General features: G+C 50.6%; 1 long non-coding RNA gene across 1 annotated transcript in view; it reads right to left on the bottom strand.

Annotated features, from left to right (window-relative positions):
* Positions 1 to 763: 763 nt before the first annotated feature.
* The window catches only part of LOC129528493 (uncharacterized), a 101,119-nt gene continuing 79,360 nt past the window's right edge, over positions 764 to 22,522 (bottom strand). The window contains exons 2-4 of the long non-coding RNA XR_008673717.2: positions 1,578 to 1,767; positions 1,301 to 1,491; positions 764 to 1,029 (exon numbers count right to left, since the gene is read on the bottom strand). This is a non-coding gene — a long non-coding RNA (uncharacterized lncRNA). The remainder of the gene's footprint in view (positions 1,030 to 1,300; positions 1,492 to 1,577; positions 1,768 to 22,522) is intronic.

Here is a 22,522-nt window from a genome sequence, read left to right on the forward strand (position 1 = left end):
TGTGTGTGTGTGTGTGTGTGTGTGGATGTGTGTGGATGTCTGGGGCCAAGGCCAGGGATGACTGGGCTGTGGTGAGAACCTGACCCTTCCCAGTCTTCCCTGATTTCTCTTGTTCCTGCAGCTACCTAGTTTGGGGATGGATGGGGAAGGAGGCCCCAGGATGAGTCCTCACGTCTCTGCATCCCACTGGGGGCTGCGTACAAATGGATGAGGACCCCCCCTTGAAAGGCTCCTGGGTGGTGTAGGCCCTGGATGGGAGAGTTGGGGCGTAGAGCTGGATGTGGGATCTAGATCAGGGATGCTTGGGGCTTTTGATGCCGTGATATGGGATTGAGGAGGGGCCATGGTCAATGCTGAATGGGTGTGAACAGATGACTGGGGATGAGAAGCAAGGGAGATTCTGGTGGGGGAAGCACGGGGAGGTTGAGGTCAGAGCTGGGGAAGCTGAATTCCAGGTTGAGGAGAAGGAGGTGTGGTCGCAGATTGCAGGGAACCCAGAGGACTTGAGCAGGGAACCCTCTGGCCAGGTGGGTGTGGCAGTTGACATTGGAGTTGGGGTGGGGGTGGAGTCGGGGGTGGAGCTGCAGATGGCAGGGGCAGTGTTGAAGGTGGAGGGTGACGGTTGAGGCAGGGAAGGGGCAGTGGGGTGGGGATACCCCATCAGGTTGTCCCATGCCTCTCTGAGAGATGCCTGCCCTTCCACCCGCCCTTCGGGGGTCAGTCCCTCCCACTTCCCCCTTGGCTGAAAAACACACACAGAAGCTGGATGGATGCAGGTGAGTTTATTAGGCAGCATTGTCCCGCAGGAGACAGGCCTGGGTGGGGAGGTGGGGGGCAGCCGTTCCCAGGCTTGCCCCAGTCAGCACAGCAGGAGAGAGAGTAGAGGCAGCAGCAGGGCGGGAGCTAGGGACGGTGGGGCCCTGGGCCCAGATTCTCATGGGTGGGACAGGCAGCCTGGACAGGAACCCGAGGTGCCCATGGATGGTGTTACTTCAGTATCCTGTCGGCACACTGGTTGTTGATTTCTTCCTGTGGGGAGGGGTGGGAGGCTGAAGGGAGGGGTCTTCTGGGGAAGGAGGGATAGGATGGGGTTGACGGCGGAGGCTGAGCATCAGAGCGCGGAGGTCCAGCGCCCTGAGGTCTTGTCCCTGGGCAGCTGCCCGTGTGCGAGGAGGTTGCTTGGTGAGAGGTGGGGAGGTATTTGGGTGGAGAGAGAGGCTCTCAGGGAACAGAGTCCCTGCTCTCAAAGGAGGTCAAGGGCTGTGGGGTGGCGCTGGTGGCCGGGCCCTGCTGCACTCACCAGTTGCTGCACGACGGCCTGTGTCTCCTCGGGGGTCATTGTGTCGGTCACGCAGTCCTTGAGTTTAGAGGATGTGTTTCTTTCCGGCTCCGTGAGGTGGTATCTGTTGACAGAGTCCATGTAGGTGTCCTTGTCCTTGGTCAGAAACTGGTTAATGACCGTCATAAGCTGCGGGCAGAGATTCCTGGGCTCTGCGGGGAGAGTAGGAGCGTGTGATCAGGGAGGGGTGGGTGCCCAGGGGCTGCAGCGCGGCCCGGGCTTCCCTGGCGGGGCCTACCTGCGAGCAGCGGCAGCAGCAGGAGACCCAGCAGCGCCAGGGCTCGGGCGGACGCCATGCGGTTCGGGGTCGGGGCCGGTAGGTATGTGGGTCACACTGGGGCAGTGCGGACGCAGGTCCCTCTGGCATCTCGGGAGACACTGTCCTTAAACTCTGTGTCCTGGGGGCGGGCCCGGGTGGCGTGGCTTGGCTGGACAGGGAGGGTAGGGGCGGTAGTGGGGTTTGTGGCACTCCAGCGTAGCAGGTTGCATCTGCGGGTCCCCGCCCCTGCCCCGCCCCCAGCCCCTCCCATGGTGCTGGATCCAGGCAGCTGAGGTGCAGACGGGGACCCCTGGCTGGGCGCGGTCCTGGGCGCGTCCCTGCGCGGTTCAGGCATCCATGCGCGCTGAGACTCCGCTGGCTCTGTGGCCTGCCCGGTCGTGTGTGCGTCACGAGGCTTGGGTGCACGCGTTTGAGAATGGGATATGTGTGTGTGAGTGGAATGCGCTGGCGGGAACGTGTGGGGTGTGTGTGTGGCACCTGAGGTTGGGGTGTTGACTGTGTGGGGTGGGGGTCTGTGATTATATGAATATGAGGGTGTGATTGCAGCTGGGACAGGGCATGTGGCTGCCTCTGCCTCTGCATCTGCATCTGAGAGAGACAGGAAGTGATGGGAGAGTCTTGTGTGGGGGCCCTGCAGGGCAGGGACAGGGGACCCTTCTTCACTTTATGCCATCTGGAGGTGAAAAGCCAGCTAAGTAGCGGGTTTCATCCTGGGGACAGAGGCTGGGAGACTGCAGCTGAAAGGTGTGGGTTCCGGGAGGGCTGCAGGGGGCTGAGCAGCAGGGTCAGGGAGCAGAGGGCCACCCTCCCTCCATCTTCCTTCCTTCTCTGGACCCCAGAGCACTGTGTCCCCCTCCCACCCCTACAGCTGCAGGTGGAGCCAGCTGGAGGGGTCTTTAGAGGGAAGGGGGTCCTCTGAAGGCAGAGAGGGCCAGGAGGCTCCCTGAGGACCTGAGGCCCCTCTGGGCCTCCCAGGGCTGGGCCTGTGGTCTGATCTGCTTTGCCCTGGGAGAGACGTGCTCAGTGGTGGGGTTTGTGTAACTGTCACTCAATCACCTGCCTGTGCCCAGCCACACACCTGTGACTCCCATGGGCCCCACCCAATACACATGTGGGTCTTCAAGTGCCGTGAGGGGAAGTTCCTGCCTGTGTCACATGCATCCATCCCACCCACCACACTGCAGGTTACAGGACTGCCCCACAAGCGCCACCATGCCAGCCTGACGTTACCTGGCACACAGGTATCCTCACCTACATGACATGATCAGATCATGCACTTTCTATGCCAGGGCCAGTGCCAGGGCAAGCTTGTATCTTCAGCTTTGGGGACACTGTGGGGCGGGTGGTGGCTGGAGGCCAGGGAAGTCACCAGGCTGGAGAGGGTTGATGTCAGACATCTCCCGTGCACCACTTTAAGCCACCTCAGCCTCACCTGGGACTCTGGCTGGCACTGGGACTAGCAGTTCCATGAAGGTTTAGAGCATTTCTAGGCTTAGGAAGGGCCTCCCTTGTCATCACTGTGATCCGGGCTGCATGCCTTGTGACCAAGGGCTCTGGACAGCAGATGCAGCCAGCCAGAGTGTGGGGGTGAGGGGCCTGGGCACAGGAGGGATGGGAGGCCTTCCCTGCACCCCCATGGCCACCATTTCAGAGGGAGGACAGCAATTATTTGGGTTTGTCCTGTGAGCGGTGGCAGAGAGAAGGCCCCAGGGCAGGTCTAGGGCCAGACAGGCACCCTGTGCTGCAGCCTCGGGGCCACCAGGCACGTGATGGGGCCGGTGTGGGGGTGTCCCCTGGCCAAACACACGGGTAGGGGGTGCTCTGGGGTCAGTGGGTGGGTCTGGGCGTTTGCAAGAGCCATGTTAAGATAGACAGTCCTGAAGGATGGAGGGAGGGGCCAGAGGGGGCAGAGAATGGATGGATGGGGGAGACGGCTCCTGCTGCTTCCTGGCCTCTAAGTGGGGCTGATGGGTGGTAGGTGAGTGCAGTGGGAACTGCAAGGCTGAGCCAGGGAAGTGCAGGCAGCAGAGATGCAGACCTTGCCTGAGGCTGACTCGGGACTGGGGCTTCTTGGAGGCCAGGGCCCTAGAGCTCCTGGACAGGGAGTTTGCAGGAACAGTGATGCAGCGTACAACACAGCACAACTCGACACAACACAATCTGCCACAGCAGAGCAGCATGCGGTGCACAGGGCTGCAGCAGAGCGTGGCCCAGGGTCCAGGGAGTCATGTAGGCTCCAGGGAATCATGGAGCAAACTGACCTGAGCCGCATCCCTCAGCCAAGGCACAGGCCCCCAGCCTTGAGCCACCCACTTCCTTGTGACAGCCGGATGCCCTAGTGTCCCTGGGGCTGAGGACGGGGCTGGGGCTGCTGTCCAAGGTGAGGTCTGACTCTAATCCCCTGTCTCTAATCCCCAGTTGTTTGGGGAACTTGAGCGTCTTCCAGGGGACCCAGTGGTGCTGATGGGATTTCTGGGCACCTCAGCCAGGTCCCCTGCCCACCTCGCCACACTGGTTCCCACTGCAATCTGGCTTTGGGGCCTGTGTGGCCTCTGCTTACTGAGCCCTGTGGTTCCCTGCCAGGCACCGTTGGCCCTCCGGCCAGGCTGGCACCTGGAGAATGGCCTGTCCCCAAATCCTGCACTCCTCCCAGCTCACCTGCTTTGCTTTTCTCCCACACTGGGAGGTGGGAGCCAGGTTGACACCGGAGGAGGAGCTCCCTCAACTGTGGCTTTACCTTAGGGTTCTGGGCAGGGTTTTGGGCAGTGAGACTTTCTGGATAGGGGCTGGAGGTCAGCAGCCTTCCGAGTGGGGAGTGGTCTCATAGCAGAGAGACCCACGGGGGAGGGGTGGGGTGGGCAGGGAGGACGACCCAGCTGTGGAGGAGCTGGGGCAGGCAGGTTACACGGATGCAGTTCACACTCCCTCCTTCTCCCCATCCTCTCCCACGCCCCCCGCGTCCTCTCCTATCTCTTCCTCCCTGCCCTGTCTGTCCCTCTTTCCCCTCTGCGTCTCCATCTTCCTGTCCCTTTTTCCTTATTCATTTGTCCTCCCCTTCACTTTCCATTTCTCCCTTTCCCTCCTCCCATGGCCTCTCATCTTTCTATTGTGACATATGACACAAATACAGACTAGGACACACCATATAAAGTGTATCTTAAGTGATGACTGTGATGCAAACCTCACAATACCCCTGCAGTTCAAGAAAGGTCATGGTGAGTCCCTCCCGGCACCAGCCTCACTGCCTAGAGTTGACCCCTGTCCTGAGTTTGTGGTTTCTTGTTTTAGTGGACGGTTTTGCTACCTAAACATCTTCACATATAATAAGTGTTAATTTTACTCTTTTACAGTTTTTATAACCGTGGTCACCATGTGTGTGTTCTCCCATATCTTACTTTTTTGTTCAAGATTTTTGTTGGTATCAATCCACATTGCTCTCTTTATGGTTTAAAAGCGTCGACCATTGTGTACTGATTCTATTATCGTGAACAACACTACAGGGAGCTTTTATGTGTGGATGTCCTGGCACACATTTACATTCACATGTGTATGGGTTTGTGCCCATGTGTGGAAATTTAGATGATAAGGCATTCATATTCTTGACTGTCTTAGGTAACAGGAAACCTTGAAAGCAGTTGTACAATGCACACCCTCAGCCACACTGTAGTATTTCCTGCCACTCTAGATCGCCACACGCTGGTATCATCAGTGTCGAGTGAACCATCTGGTAGGCAGGTGTCAGGGGCATCTCATTGGGTTCCCATTTGCATTTTCTGGTGTAAGGAGGTTGAGGCCTCTTTATGTGTTTATTGGTCATTTAGTGAAGTGTGAGTAGAAGGCTTTTTTCCCGTTTATATATTGCATGTTCATTTCTTTTTTCCATCTCTGGTCATTTGTAGGACTTTTTTGTATATTCTTTTTTTTTTTTTTTTTTGGAGACAGGGTTTCTCTCTGCTGCCCCGGCTGGAGAGCACTGGCATGATCTCAGTTCACTGCAGCCTCAACCTCCTGAGCTCAAGTGATCTTTCTGCCTCAGCCTCCTGAGTATCTGGTACTACAGGCGCATGCCACCACACGTGGCTTATTTTTCCATTTTTAGTAGAAATGGGGTTTCGCCATGTTGTCCAGGCTGGTCTCGAACTCCTGTGCTCAGGTGATTCACCCGCCTCGACCTCCCAATGTGAGGAGTTCTTGCTATCTTCTTTTTTTGTTTTTGAGATGGAGTTTCACTCTTGTTGCCCAGGCCGGAGTGGAATGGCGTGATCTCGGCTCACTGCAACTTCTGCCTCCTGGGTTCAAGCTATTCTCCTGCCTCAGCTTCCCGAGTCGCTGGGATTACAAGCACCCACCACCAGGCCCGGCTAATTTTTGTATTTTTAGTAGAGGTAGGGTTTCACCATGTTGGCCAGGGTGGTCTTGAACTCCTAACCTCAGGTGATCCACACACCTCAGCCTTCCAAAGTGCTGGGATTACAGGCATAAGCCACCACTCCCGGCCAGTATTTTCTTGATAAGAGCCCTTGTTTGGTTATTTATTTAAAATGCCTTCTGCAACACTGGGGATTATTAGCTTTGTATTCTCTTGATGGTTTTTATTGAACAGAAGTATAAGGCTTACTGTAATGAAATTTATCAATGCTTCCTTTCTGCTTGATGTTGTGTGTGTGTGTTTTGCTTAATAAATAGTCTTATCTTTTTATTTTTATTTCTTAATGTGGTTTTATTCCTTTGGAAAAAAGATTCTCATCTCATGGTCATAAAGATATTCTTCTACATAAATACTTGTGAAGTCTTTATTCTTTTGCCTTGTCCATTGAGGTCTCTAAGGTACATGGAATTGACTTTTGTGTGAAATGTGGGTAACAGTCCTCTTACTTTTAAATTATATAGACTCCCTGCTGTCCCAGTACTGTTTAGGACGGGGGTGTGTAATGTTTTGGCTTCCCTGGGCCACACTGGAAGAAGAAGGATTGTTTTGGGTCACACATAAAATACACTAACACTAACAATAGCTAATGAGCTAAAAAAACTTAAAATCGCAAAAATCTCATAATGTTTTAAGAAAGTTTACAAATTTGTGTTGGGTCGCATTGAAAGCCACCCTGGGCCGCAAGGGTCCTGAGGGCTGCAGATTGGACAAATTTGGTTTTGGAGAAGATGGCCCTTATACCATTATTCTCAATGTCCCTTTGTCAAAAAGCAAGTGCCCCATAGAGGGACATAGTTTGCTTCTGAGTTCTCTATTTCATGTCACTGGTCTGTTTGTCTGTATGCCAATGTGGCACTATGTTGAGTACACACTAAAGCTTTAGTTCTTGACTCTGGCAGAGGGGGTCCTTCTGCTTTGGCCTTGTTCCTGGAGTGTATTTGCTGTTTTTGACCCTCTGTGGTGCCAGACGTTTAGAAACAGCTATTTGAATTCAATGTGGGAGAGAACTGAAGTTTTGATGACGTCGCGTATTCCTCTCCATAATGCTGGGATATGTTGCCGTTTATTTTTATTCTCCCTATTTTCTCTCAATAATTTTTTACATATATATTTCTATGGTGCTCTTATACATGTATTAATTGATTGATTCCAAGGCATCTGTTCTTTTTAATGCCATTGTAAATGTTACATTCTTTTAAAGTGTAGGTTTATAAATGTTTGTGTTGCTATATAGAAAATTTTAATTATTCTATATTATTTTGTATTTAGGATTCAAAGACTCTTTAGTATTTTCTCTGTAGATTCTTTAAGATTATTTATATAAATATATCTAACGTGTATTTGTTTCTTCCTCTTCAATATTCATATATTTTACTTGTCTTGCTTTATTGCATTTGTAGAATCTCTAGTGCAATGTTGGATAGCAATGGTGAAAATAGGCTTTTTGTTTAGTATCTAAACTCAAGAGGAACTTTTTTGTTTGTTTGTTTTGCTCTTGACAGCATTGTATTTTATATAAATTGTTAAATTTCACATAATTTTAGGCTTTTAAGAAAGGTTCACAACATTATATATAAGTACTTCTGGATACCCTTCATCCACATTCAAGAGGATAGCTTTTGATATTTTATCATTAAATAGGAAGTTTAACATAAGATATTTTTGGTAGATGTTCTTTGCTAGATTAAAGATATATTATTCTATTTCTATGTTCTAAGGGGATTTTTCAATCTTTTTTGAGACAGGGTCTTGCTTTGTCACCTGGGTTGGAGTGCAGTGGTGCAGTCTTGGCTCACTGCAGCCTCAAACTCCTGGGCTTAAGTGATCCTCCCACCTCAGCCTCCCAAGTAGCTGGGACTACAGGTGGGTGCCACCACACCTGGCTAATTTTTGTAAATTTTTTAGAGACAGAGTTTTGCCCTGTTGGCCAACGTGGTCTCAAACTACTGGCTCAAGTGATCTGCCCACCTTGGCCTCCCAACATGCTGCAATGACAGGTATAAGCCACTGCATCCTGCGTCAGATAATTTTTTAAATCGAGAAAAGATGAATGTTATAGCACATCTCACTTGCATTGAATGAACTGTGTGTACAGTTTTTTTCCCCTTAGTTCTGTGATTGTGTTCCATTACATCAAATAATTTTCTAATTTGAAACCTACCTTGCATTTCTGGTGTAAATCCTCCTTTATCAGCATATACTATTCTTAAATGTAATTTAATCCACTTTGCCAATACCTTGCATGGTACATTTTGTCTGTGTCCTTGAGTGGTTAAATTTTGGTGTCAGGATGATACCAGCTCATTATGAATTGGGGATGTAGTGGTAATTTCTATTTATTCCAACAGATCTAGTCCTCTTCTTTCCCCAGTCTGCTTTGTACCCCAGAACATGGCCTTTTGTGGATTGCATCATTGGGCTACAATGCCCTTTGGTTTTTGTGGGTCGACACATTGGAGATATAGCAGGGCACTGAAGGAAAGAGGAGAGTGAGATGAGGGGACTCACTCCCAGTTGCCCTCCTTCAGGACTACAGGTTGGCCATGGCTGCGTTCCTATCCTAGTGGCCGAAGGTCCTGGGAGCTCGCTCTCTCCTACAGTTACAGGTCTCACTGGATTGTAGCAAAGCTTCTTTTCCTTGCCTCCCATTAGATATTTTGCTCTTGCTTGCCTTGGGCATTTTGTTATTGGTTTCCCTTTACTTTGCTCACAGCAGAGCCATAAGCCTGTGAACCCAAGGGTGTCTGAGAGAGGTCTCAATCAATTTGAAAGTTTATTTTGCCAAGGCTAGGGATGTGTCTGTGACACAGCTTCAGGACGTCCTGAGGACATGTGCCCAAGGTGGTCAGGATATACATTTTAGGGAGATATAATACATCCATCAATGTGTGTAAGATTTACATTGCTTCGATCTGGAAGAGCAGAACAACTTGAAGTGGGGATGGGGGGGCTTCCAGGTAGTAGGTAGATTTAAAAATTTTCTGATTGGCAGTTGGTTCAAAGAGTGAACCAATTGAAAAGAATGTCTGGGTTGTGATAAGGGATTGTGGAGACCAAGGTTTTTATCATGCAGATGAAGCCTCCAGGTAGCAGGCTTCAGAGAGAAGAGATTGTAAATATTTCTTATCAGACTTAAGGTCTGTGTTGATGTTAAATCCTGGTCGGCTTTTCCTGAATTCCAAAAGAGAGATAGGTATAATGAGGCATATCTGACCCCTCCTTCCACTATGACCTGAATTAGTTTTTTAGATTAACTTTGAATGCTCTTGGTCAAGAGAAGGGTTCCATTCAGATGGTTGCAGGCCTTAGAATTTTATTTTTTGTTTATAGCCATTCATTAAACTCTTGTCACGTATCCTGTGTGAGTGTGCCATTTCCTTCCTGCAGGGACACTGACTGGTACAGGGAATTCACCCTCATTATTTATGCTTTGGAAGAATTTGTATAAGATTGGAGTGGTGTAAGTGCCCGACGGGTTCTTCCTGCCTGCTCCACAAACAAAATCAATTCACAGAGACCATAACATTGCAGTAAAGAAAGAGTTTAATTGATGGGAGGCTGGCCATGCCATGTAGGAGACAGAGTTATCATCAAAATGATCTCATTGAAGGCTCAGAAGCTATGGGATTTTCAAAGATGCTTGGTGGGCAGGGGACTTGGTTATATGGAGTGGTGAGGGCTTGGGTTGAAGACGAAAGAATAGGGAGTCAAAGCTGTCTTTTTGCATGGAGTCACTTCTGGATGGGGCCACAGGAGTGGCTAATGGATCCAGGTGGAGCCATCAGCGTTAGACACACAAAGAAAACCTGAAAAGACATCTCCAAAAGCCAATCTCAGGTTCTACCATAGTGATGGTATCTGCAGAAGTAACTGGCGAATTTGCATATCTGTGAAATCCAGAATAATTGGTGGCAATTATTTCATATGTTTATTAAAGTTATTTTGTTTTAATAGCTTTATTGAAGTATAGTTGACATATAACAATTACATATACCTAAAGTGTATAGTTTATAATTTTTGTTTATGTCTATACCTTGGCCAAATTAAGAGGGACAATCAGGCACTATCCTCCTAGCTTGATGGTCTCTCATTAGCTTTATAAACACAGTTGAGTTTTGGGGAAGGGCTATTATCATTTTAATTATAAAGTAAATATCTCTTTTTAATGTTCTTCTCTTCATTAATCTATTAAGTTGATTCTAATTGTACTTTAAAATCTTGTATGTTTATTAAATTAAATTATTTTGTTTTAATATCTTTTAATAAAGTATAATTGACATATAACAAATATGTATATCTGAAGTACATAATTTGTGACTTTTGACAGTTGCAAAAATCAGAACCACCATAATGATCAAAATAATGAACACATCCCTCACTTCCAAATGCCTCCTTGTGCCTCTGTGTAACACCCTCTCCTGCATCTCCTTAACCCCTTCCTCCTCTCTAGGCAACCGCTGATCAGCTTTATGTCAGTATAGATTAATTTGCTTCATGTAAATTCAATCATACAGTATGGAATGTTATTATTTCTTCAGAGAGTGTTGTCCTTCTGGTTCATCTGTGTCATGTGTATGAATAGTTTATACCTTTTTTGAACGTTAAATTAAAAAAACTACATACGGTGATACTCACTATTTTTGATGTATGTTTATTTCCATGAGTTTTGACAGCTGTGCCTTCTGTAGGTTTTGTATTGATGTCTGGAACCTCAAGCACTACCACCACAATAGAGATGCCATTTTCTTACTTTCAAATATTCCTTGTGCTGTGCTTTTGTAGTGAAATATTCTCCTTGTCCTCAATTCTGAGTGGCCACTGGTTCATTCTTTATTCTGATACCATTGCGTTTTCTAGAACTGCTTATCATGAAATCATGCAATATGTAGCTTTGTTGTTGTTGTTGTTCTTTGAGACGGAGTTTCACTCTTGTTGCCCAGGCTGGAGTGCAATGACGTGATCTTGGCTCACCGCAATCTCTGCCTCCCAGGTTCAAGCGATTCTCCTGTCTCAGCCTCCCGAGTAGCTGGGATTACAGGCATGTGCTACCATGTCTGGCTAATTTTTTGTATTTTTAGTCGAGACGGGGTTCTCCATGTTGGTCAGGCTGGTCTCGAACTCGTGACCTCAGATGATCCACCTGCCTCAGCCTCCCAAAGTGTTGGGATTACAGGTGTGAGCCACCACACCCGGCAATATGTAGTTTTTTTGAGTCTCGCATCTTTTAATAATTTGATCATTTACAAATTCTAATTATGATCTTACATTTTTAAAGGTATCAAGTGTCATTACACTTTCTTGATTTCTTTCTTTTCTAGTTTATTGTTGATGTTCAGGAATGGTACTGATTTTAGTATGTTGATTTTATATCCTGCACCTTTAATGAATTTATTGATCAGTTCTGAGAGTTTTTTGGTGGTGCTTTTGGGGTTTTCTGTACATAAGATCATGTCCTCTGCAAGCAGAGACAGTTTGAAATCCTCCTTTCCAGTCTGGATGCCCTTTATTTCTTTTTCTTGCCTAATTGCTCTGGCTAGGACTTTCATTACTACATTGAATAAAAGTGGGAAAAATGGACATTCTTGGCTTGTTCCAGATCTTAGAGGAAAAGCTTTGTACTTTTCCCTATTCACTATGATGTGAATAGGCTGTGGGCTTGCCATACATCGATTTATTGTGTTGGGCTACATTCCTTCTATACTCAGTTTGTTAAGAGTTTTTACCATGAAGGACTGTTGAATTTTATCATGCTTTTTCTGCACCTATCGAGATGTTCATATGGTTCTTGTACTCATTCTGTTGATGTGATATGTCTTATTTGTGGATTTGTGTGTCAGGAACCATCCTTGCATCCCTGGGTTGAATTCCACTTGGCATAGGAATGATCATTTTGATGTGCTGCTTCATTTGGTTGGCCAGTATTTTGGGGAGGATGTTTGCATCCACGTTTATCAGTGATATTGGCCTATAGTTTTCTTTGTTGTTGTGTCCTTCCCTGAGTTTGATATCCGGATAATGGTGGCCTTGTAAACTGAATTTGGAAGAATTCTATACTCTTCAATTTTCTAGAAGAGTTTGAGAAGAATTGCTATTAATTCCTCCTAAATATTTGGCGGAATTCTGCAGTGAAGCCATTGGAGTCTGGAATTTTCTTTGATAGGAGACATTTTATTACAGATTCAATTTGTCACTTGTAATTGGTCTATTCAAAAGTTTGATTTCTTTTCAGTTCAATCTTGGTAGGTTGTATTTTTCCAGGAATTTATACATTTCTGCTAGGTTTTCAAATTGGTGGTTGTATTGTTGTTCATGACAGCCTCTAATGAGAGAAAATCTAATCATGAAAATTCGCCCCTAGCTGAGGCCCACTTCCTTCCTCAGTGATGTGCTCAGTGATGTGGCCGTCACCCAGGCCACAGGTCCACATACCAGTGTGAGTCAGGCTGGGCCAGGTGGGCGGGAGGCTTGGCCAAGCGGCACCAGGAAATGCTTCTTATTGCTATTGACTCGGCTTGAAGATCCCTAACCTGCATAGGTTTTTGGAATTAAAACAGAAAGGTAAATGTCAGGCCTGGTGAGTTTCCAGACCTCTGGCATGCTCAGCCTCAGGGCTTGCCACCCCACAGGGGTCGGATGCTCCATCTCCCGCTCCAGTCCCTCTCTCACTAGACTTTCTGCTGATGTCCTGTGCACTCAACCAACATGACCCAGTGTCTAGTGAAGTCATGCAGAGCACATGCAGGAGACACACAGGGCATTGGTGACCTGGTCACACTCCTCAGGGCACATATGCGGTGACCGATGGATGGAGGAGAAGGAAATGGGGGTGCTAAGAGTTCACTCTTGACTTGGAGAAGGAGAACTTGGAGAAGGAGACTTGGAGAAGGTCAGGTGTTGGAACCACCCTGGCAGAGGTCAGAGACAAAAAGAAACCTGAGAGATGGGGCCCAGCAAAGTGGAAAGCTGGGGTGTACAGAGGGAGGGTGGAGGATCAGGTCTCAAGGTCAGCAGGCTGGGTCCTGCCTATTGTGTGTTCTGGCACTGGGTATGGACTCTGTGCTGAGAGATATGGGCAGGTGTCTGGGGTGTGTGGTGATGTGATGAGACCTGGACTCTAAGAGGTCACCTCTGCATTCTGGGCAATGACTTAGGGGTTGGAGGGAGGCTATGGGAAGGTCAACACTTAGACGTACTGCCCACCTAAGACTGGGGTGACCTTGTGAGGTGGCTCTGAAGGGTGTGGGAGGCTGACTTCAGGCAGGAGAGGTAAATGGGACTGAGCTAAAGGGAGGTGTGGGGAGCACTGGTCAGGGCAGAGAGGATGGCTCAACGGCCTGTCTTCTACCAGGGAGTGGCTCAGAGCCAGGGCAGGAGGCCAGCTCTGAGTTGGTGGGAGCCTGGCAGAGGTTTTGCTCAGGAGTCCTGGGAGGCCCCTGGACCTGAGTGACAGGTCTGAGGGGTCTCACTTGCACTTAAGGCATTAAAATGTCCCTGTGCCTTTTGTATCCTATTAGTAGGTCAAGGAACCCAGCAGCAAGGTGGACTTAGGCCTCCAGGGGCTCTGGCTGTCATGGGTGAGGGGAGATGAGCAGAGTTGGAGGCTGCAGGGAGGAGTGGAGGGGGAGCTGGCAGGATGGGCCAGGGTTCCCCACACAGGCTCAGTGGAGAAGGGCTTGTCATCATGGTGACCCTTTGTGCTGCAGTCTAGGGGGTGAGACCTACAGTCATGGACCAGATCCCAGGGCAGTGTGGATGATGAAGGAGGAGGGTGAGTTCAAGGCAGGTGTGGGGACAGAAGATGTGGGCCTCCAATGACCTGCACAGGGCCTGCATTTTATCCTGAGGAAGGAGGATCAGGAGCCCCCGAGGGCTTTTCCTGGAGCCGCAGGTGCTGCCATGGAGTGCAGGGAAGGTCACTCTGGCAGCTGTGGGGATGGCCTGGAGCCCAGGGAGTTGGTCCTGGAGGAAGGAGGCAGCTGCCATAATCCAGGTCAGAGTCAACAAGGACATAAAACCACCTGCTCATTGTTTACTCATTTCTTCGTCACAAGTTCTCTGAGTATGTCCTTGGATCCAAGGCCTGGGAAACCAGGAATGTGGGTATGACCCCATTTCAACCTTGAGAATGGCTTTGAAGCCTATTGTCCCTAGACCACACCTGAGGATGTTACCTGGCCCACTTTTCTCACATTACACAGGAGAGGACTGAGGTCAGAAGAGGTATGGTTTCCACCTCCAAGGTCCTGCACAGCCCAAGGACACAGGGCCTGGAGGAGGTCCCAGGTGTCCTCATGTCGTGACCTGACCTCTCTCAAATGGAACATGGATCTCAGCTATGATTCTATTTTCCATCCATCCATGCACTCATCATCCATCCATCCATCCATCCATCCATCCATCCATCCATCCATCCATCCATCTATCCATCCATCCATTCATTCATCCGTCCATCCATCCATCCATCTATCCATCCATCCATTCATCCATCTATCCATCCATTCATCCATTCATCCATCCATTCATCCATCCATCCATCCATCCATCCATCATCTATCCATAGATGCATTTATGCACCTATCCATCCAACAATCCATCTCTCCAGCTATCCATCTATCCTTCCATTCTTCTGTTTCAGAGACAGCACTTCCTACAGTTGGGCAGCAAGACTCTTGTTGAAGAGGATGTGGATGAGGCATTTCAGTGGGTGCCAGAGGAGCTCCATATAGTGCTAGGTTAATATTACTAAGTTATGGCTGAAATTCAATATTCTATAAAACATACAAGTAGGGAATATAATTCCTTATACCAACAATACAGAGATCATCACATATCATTAAGAATAACAGAGTCGTAAGCATTTTAGTTAAAGTAAACTCTCACAGGACATTGTCATTTTAAGAAATTACTCAATTTCAGGACAACTGACAGATCATGGGTAGACTCATCTTCAGTGACAATTATTTTCTAACATTTTCCTTATTCTTTCAAACACATGTGAAATTCTTTTGCATCTCAAAGTATTTATATCAATAACATGTTTGTCCGAAATTTCTCAGGGCATTTCTAATTCTTTTCATTTACTTCTAGTTGAAACTCTCCATCTTTGATTGCTAAAAGCTGAGTTTTAATTGAGACTGAATAATTAGCATGATCTGTATTATTTTCTTTAGCTCCACAGATTTAAATTCCATTGAAATGCTGAAATTTACATGTTTTTGTCCCCAGGCCCAACTATTCCATGAGCTCCAAACTAGAGCATCTCACACCCCCTGTGTCCCGTCCTCCTGGATAGCTAATGGATGTCTTGGATGTGGGAAACTTATCCAGGCCAGCATGGGACTCTGGATCTTTGCCCTAAACCTGCTTCTCCCCAGGCTTCACCTTCTCAGCAGTGGCATCACATCCAGCCAGCTGCTCCAGCCCAAATGTGATGAGATCATTTTGATTCCCCTTCTCTCCACATCCTCTCCCCATATTCAATTCAACAGCAGGTGCTGTCAGTACTGCCCCAGCCTCTGTCTCCCTCGTGTCTCTCCAGGGCTGCACTGTGACAAGGCCACGGTGTCTACCTGGACGGCCATAGGGACTCCCAGTTGGTCTTCCTGCCTCTACTGCTGCCCCCGTTACTCTATTCCAACAGGGAAAGTGTGACCTCGTAAGTCCTGCTCATCCCCTCCCAGGATTTTTCACTGCACATGGAAAGGATCCACCTTTCTGCAAGGTCCTGCGTGACCTGGCACTTGCCTCGTTTTCTGACGTGACCTCCTTCCCTGCTGCCCCTTGTTCCAGCTGCACTGGCCATTTCTCCAACACAACAAATCCTTTCTCGTCATGCCGCATTCCCTGCCCCAGACCTTCACCTGGTGGCTGCCTCAGGTTCTTCAGGACTCAGGGGAGATGTTGTCTCCTCAGGTGCCTTCTGGGACCACCTGACCAATGTGGCACCTCAAGCCAGTCCCGCCTGATCACATTTCCCTGTTGGGTGGTCCTTGTGGTTCTCATCACTATTACAATTTTCTTCAGCTTTACAACCCCCTCTTCACCTTGGATGTGAACTTCAGGGAAGCAGGGCCGTCACCTGCCTTGTTTTCCACTGGGTGCCCGGCTCTGGGAAAGGGCCTGATGTGTGGCAGGGGACACTTCTTCCCTGGCTGAGTGGATGGGTGATGACTGGGATGGAAAGTGCATTAAATGAGGCCAATTCTGGGGACAGAGGGGAGATGATGTATCCTGAGATGGGGGACTGAAACGTGTGACCTGGGAGGAGATGACGGCTGAGGGATGACAAGGAGAATGGGTGGAAGGGAGAAAGGGAATTTTGGGCAGTGGGAGTGAGGGAGGAGAAGAATGTTGAAATCTGGGAGCGCAAAGATGGTGTGGTCAGCAGTGGAGCCTTGTCCTGGCCAGCCGTGTGTGCCCTGCTGAAGGGTGGGTCTGCACTTGTAGGGAAATGAGCTCTCAAAGATCCAGGGAGAAAGAAGATCCAGGCTGGTATTCCCATGGAAGGGGAGTGAGGCTGGAGGCAGGGAGACTCAGAGGGATGGAGGTCTCGCTGGCCTGAGCAGGAGGGAGGGACAGGGTTTGGAGGGTGTCATCTGAGAGACACCTGGGTGGGAGGGAGATGGAGGAGTCTAGGGCGGTGTGAGCTGATAGGGGTAGGCGACCACCGCCTGGGAGGTCCAAGGAGCCTGCGGAAAGGGCTTGAGGTTTGGGGAGGGACCTCCCCCAGAAGGAGTTGATGGAGCCTCATCAGTGTATTGAAGGCCACTGAGACCTCCATCGAGGATGAAATCAACTGAGGGATGAGGTGGGAGAGAGGGGCCGTGTCTGAGGGTGGCACTCGTTCCCTGTGACCTCAATGTCAATGTCCCCTGTCATGGTGACATGGCCACACAGACCCATGGCCTCATGCAGATTGCCTGGTCCCACCAGCCCCAGGAGCAGAGCTGAGCTGCAGGTATTTATGGGGACGCTGAGGCTTGTGACTTAGCCAGGAGGGTGTGATTTCCCAGCCTCCAGCATCCTGAGTCCTGGGGAGCCCTGGAGGTTCTGCATTGAGGGGTTGTGGGGTAGAGGTAGGGGGAGAAAAAAGGACGGCTTGGGTAGGTGGAGATGGAGAAGTGTGTTAAGGTTGATTTCCTGGGTTCCGAAAACAGGCATATCGACTGGACACAGTGGCTCATGCCTCTAATCCTAGCACTTTGGAGGTTGAGGTAGGTGGATCATTTGAGGTCAGGAGTTTGAGACCAGCCTGGCCAACATGGCAAAACCCTGTCTCTACTAAAAATACAAAAATTAGCCAAGCGTGGTGGTGTGTGGCTGTGTTCTGCTACTCAGGAGACAGAGGCAGGAGAATCACTTGAACCCATAAGGTGGAGGCTGCAGTGAGCCAAGATCGCGCCAATGTACTCCAGCCACCCTCCTCCCCGCCAAAAAGAAAACAGGCATGTCTATGCTACACCTGTAGAGTTTTTCCTCAGCCGCATATTTTCACACTTGGACCCTGGTCACACTCTGCATATGCGGTCACAGCCAACCCCACACAGATGCCAGAACACAGAACTGAGTTGCAGGTGTTTATTGGGGTCTCTGTAGTGAGGAACAGAGCCAGGCCAGGAACGCGGGGAGCCCCAAGGAAGGCAGGAGGGCCAATATCTGATCTGCAGGGGTCCTCAGATCAGAAGGCTGCTTCTATGCAATCGTTGCTCTAAAGGATCTTCTTCTGTTGGAAAAAGAAGAAAGAGAGGAGCCAGTGGCCTCTGTGAAAGCCTCCCCAGACTCATCGTTATTGCCCAGTCCCCGAGCTCAGAGGAGCTCCTTGAGTGTGTCTGCTTCTTGGGGATCCCAGGCTCTGGACAAAGATGGTGGATGTGGGTTGTGCCTCCTGCTTGAGTGTGACTCTGCATGTGTTGGTATAACACGTGTATGCGTGTGTGGGCAGGTATGGGGTGTGTGTGTTGCTGTTAACAGCGTCCTGTGTGAGTGTGTGTTGCTGTGTACTCATCATCAGTGCTTTGGTGCAGTGATTGTGGTTCCCTGCATGCCTAGGCCTCTCCTGGGCACCAGGGGCAGGCAGAGGTTCTCCCCTTGCAGAGTTGCAGCATCTGGGTCAAGGACTTGGAGAGGTGAGGCAGGAGGGCCCTGTTGGGGCAGGTGGGGAACTTCATCTGATTTTGGGCATCCTGGGATGTGGCTTCCTGCTTAAAACGTGGAAAGCAGGATGGAAGGCAAGTGCAGGGAAGTGGAAGCCTGGGACGTGTGGACATGTAGTGTGTGCAGGTCCCCCAGGGCACACTCACAATAACAACTGAATGAGCAAATCTTTCTGTCACGGAGACATTGGCAAAGCATTGCTGGACCTTGAGGAAGGACTCCTCTGTCAGGGGACTGGGGTTGTAATGAGCAAGCTCCTCCTTCAGGAGGTCTTGGGACACATCAAACACAACATTCCCAAGCAGTTTATTGATATCCAGGCAGGCATCCCCTGTGGAGGATGAGGTGAGATAAGAAAGCAGAGGAGGTCAGAATTCAGCGAGACCTCCCATGGCCAATGAGACCTTGGGATGGTGATGAGAGTAAAGGAGCAGGGCCACCGCTTCCTCCCAGCCCTGCTCGCCTCTTTCTTACCCAGCTGGACACTGCAGATCAGAGCCAGCAGAAGAGCACGGGCGGCGGATGTCACCCTCTTGACAGCGGAGTCTGGTCCCAGCAGGCACAGGCAGGGAATTTGGCGATGGGTGAGCTTTATGTATATCTGAACAAGGGACACGCCTCTTTGTGTGTGTGTGTGTGTGTGTGTGTGTGTGTGTGTGTGAGAATGTGGTCAGGGCAGGTCTGCAGAGAGACCCTCGGCCCTGGGCCATGCTGTTGGGGTGGCAGCGTATCAGGAACTGGACTCAGCATGCAGTGGGAGGGGTTGGGTGTTGTGACATTCTCTCTGTCCTCCCTGGAGCTCCCTGGGATTGGGAGCAGGCTGAACACTGGTGTAAGCCTGCAGGTCTGAGTGTGCATGCACATGTGACCCTGTGTCTTGGCAAACGTGTGTCTGCACTTGGCACGCCCTAGCACAGAATCTGCCACTGAGTGCTGGCTCAACAAACATTTGCTAAGTGAGTATGTTTGTCTGAATGGATAGCACATTAGGTGCAGCTTTTGAGAAATTAGTAAACTGTAATTTAGATTCAAAGAACATTATCTGGAGTAAAACACAGAACCTAAAGGACATGAGATGTATAGCAAGTGTGTAAGGGACACATGTGACACAGTGAAGGGACCCTGCATGTTGGGGACCAACCTCAACACCACCCATAGGGTACCCGAAGTCTGGTGGTGACAAAGGATTGAGAAGAGACAAGTTAAGAGTGAAAGGTGGGGAGCCAGGGGGCCGGTGCAAAATATGGAGGCTGCAAAAGGCGCCGAGCTCTGGTCTCCACACTATTTATTGAGTACAATCCCTTAGATCTAAGAAGCAGATGTTCAGGGAGAAACAGTGAAAGGGTGGCAGTGCGTCACAGGCATAATCTATAGCAATAGCAGTTTAAATTAGTCTCCTTTGTGCTCAAATAGCATAACTTTAACTTATCGGAGAGTAGCTCGTAGGAGCGGGCTTAACTGGGAGCCTGCACGTCTGTCCACATTCCAGTGTTTCAAAGAAGTGTCTTTCTCCCTGAGCACAGTGTTTACAGAGAAGACAGCGGGTCTTGCTCTGAGCATGGGAACATGATGGCAATTAGGAGGCTTTCCTCCTCAGAGGCCTTTTGTGGCTTTCCACAACTTATTCCCATATTTTTATGGCCAGTTTATACAGGCACCCCACAAGCCCTTTTCCCAGCACCTACATATGAGCGAGCTGATGTCACTCACGTGATTTCTGTCTCCTGACAGGACCCTAAATTGTAAGTGTGACCCCAGGGGCAGAATCAGCAGGTGGGGACAGCTGGGGGTGGGGAAGGCAGCAGGGATGCTGACGCTTGTACACTTGGGTGCCAGTGCCGCTCCAATAGCGGTTTGTGCCCTACTGTGTCAAGGGAGGGTCTGGCTAGGAGCACCTGAGGGACACGCCCAGTGCAGAGGACACTCACTGAGCTGCTGAGAGCCATGTAGAAACGCAGAGCACTTCCTAGATTAGGCTGTGCCACCCAGACTGAGTGGGCTCACCTCGGCCAGGCATGAGCCGTCACTGTGCACGTACAGAACCTCATTGTAGCGCCCAGGACTTGGGCCTCTTAAAGGACCTACCCAGCATTGGGTAGGACTTAGAGTGGCCGTCACCAGTGGCAGGGCCCTGAACGCCCCCACATTCCGGTTGTAAAGTTGAGTGGATGAGTTGACAGTTGGACTGGCAGACGCTGAAGCAGGGGCTGTGGCCGAGCAGGGAGGATGGAGGCCACTGCCACTCCCTGGCCGGCCACCTGCTGTGTCGTCCCTGCCACCTGTGGTCCTGCAGCCTGGGCTGCAACCTGTGCAGTGCAGGTGTCCATGTGTGCTGAGACTCTCAGCCGGCTCTGTGGCCTGTCATGTTGTGTGTGCGGGATGAGGCTTGGGTGCACGTGTGTGAGAATGGGATTGTGTGTGTGTGAGTGGAATACGCTGGCAGGATTCCACCCACTATGTGGGGTGGAGGGTCTGTGATTATATGAATATGAGGTTGTGATTGTGGCTGGGAGGGGCTGTGTGGCCGCCTCTGCCTCTGCATCTGGGTCTGTGTCTGAGAAAGAAAGGGAGAGATGGGGGAGGCCTGGTGTGGGGACCCAGCAGGGCAGGGACAGGGGATGTTTCCTCACTTTACACCATTTGGGGACCCTCCCCAGGGGGAAAAGCCAGGTACAGTGGAGAAGCACTGTCTGAGTGGGCTTTGTCCTGGGGACAGAGGCTGGGAGACTGCAGCTGAAAGCTGTGGGCTCCAAGAGGGCCGCAGTGGGGCTGAACAGCAGAGTCAGGGAATAGAGGGCCTGGGAGCAGAGGGCCGCCCTCCCTCCATCTTCCTTCTCTGGACCCCAGAGCACTGTGTCCCCTCTCAACCCCCACAGCTGCAAGTGGAGCCAGCTGGAGGGGTCTCTAGAGGGAGGGGGGTCCTTTGAGGGTAGAGAGGGCCAGGAGGCTTCCTGAGGACCTGAGGCCCCTCTGGGCCTCCCAGGGCTAGACCTGTGGCTGATCTGCGTTGCCCTGGGAGGGACATGCTCAGTGACGGGGTTTGTGTAGCTGTCACTCAATCACCTGCCTGTGCCCAGCCACTCACCTGTGACTCCCATCAGCCCCACCCAATACACATGTGGGTCCTCAAGTGCCATGAGAGGAAGTTCCTGCCTGTGTCACATGCATCCATCCCACCCACCACACTGCAGGTTACAGGACTGCCCCACAAGCGCCACCATGCCCACCTGAGGTTACCTGGCACACAGGTATCCTCACCTGCATGACATGACCAGATCGTGCACTTTCTATGCCAGGGCCAGGGCCAGGGCAAGCTTGCACCTTTAGCCCTGGGGACACTGGGGGTGGTGGTGGCTGGAGGCCAGGGAAGTCACCAGGCTGGAGACATCATCTACCTCCCTAGAGGGTTTGATATCAGACATCTCCCGTGCACCACTTTGAGCCATCTCAGCCTCACCTGGGACTCTGGCTGGCACTGGGACCAGCAGTTCCATGAAGGTTTAGACCATCTCTAGGCTTAGGAAGGGCCTCCCTTGTCATCACTGTGGTCCGGGCTACGCGCCTTGTGACCAAGGGCTCTGGGCAGCAGATGCAGCCAGCCAGAGTGTGTGGGTGAGGGGCCTGGGCACAGGAGGGACGCGAGGCCTTCCCTGCACCCTCATGGCCACCGTTTCAGAGGGAAGACAACAATTGTTTGGTTTTGCCCTGTGAGCAGCAGCAGAGAGCGGGGCCCAGGGCAGGTCCAGGGCCAGACAGGCATCCCATGCTGCAGCCTCGAGGCCTCCAGGGCACATGATGGGGCCAGTGTGGGGGCGTCTCTTGTGCCAAACACCTGGGCAGGAGGTGCCCTGGGGCTGGTGGGTGGGTCAGGGCGTTTTCAAGAGCCATGTTAGGATAGAGAGTCCTGGAGAATGGAGTGAGGGGGCAGAGGGGGCAGAGAATGGAGGGGTCGGGGAGACTGCTCCCACTGCTTTCTGGCTTCTAAGTGGGGGTGATGGGTGGTAGGTGAGTGGCAGAGGGGTCAGCGGGAGCTGCAAGACTGAGCCAGGGAAGTGGAGGCAGCAAGAATGCAGGCCTTGCCTGAGGCTGACTCGGGGCTAGGAATTCTCAGAGGCCAGGGCCCTAGAGCTCCCGGACAGGGAGTTTGCAGGAACAGTGACGCAGCACATGACACAGCACAACTCAACACAACACAACCTGGCACAGCAGAGCAGCGTGCGGCACACTGGGCTGCAGCAGAGCGTGGAATGGGCTCTGTAGGGTCTAGGGAATTATGGAGCAAACTGACCTGAGCCGTGTCCCTCAGCCAAGGCACAGGCAC

The sequence above is a fragment of the Gorilla gorilla genome, chromosome 20, assembly GCF_029281585.2.
Source record: "Gorilla gorilla gorilla isolate KB3781 chromosome 20, NHGRI_mGorGor1-v2.1_pri, whole genome shotgun sequence".
NCBI classification, from domain to species: Eukaryota; Metazoa; Chordata; class Mammalia; order Primates; family Hominidae; genus Gorilla; species Gorilla gorilla.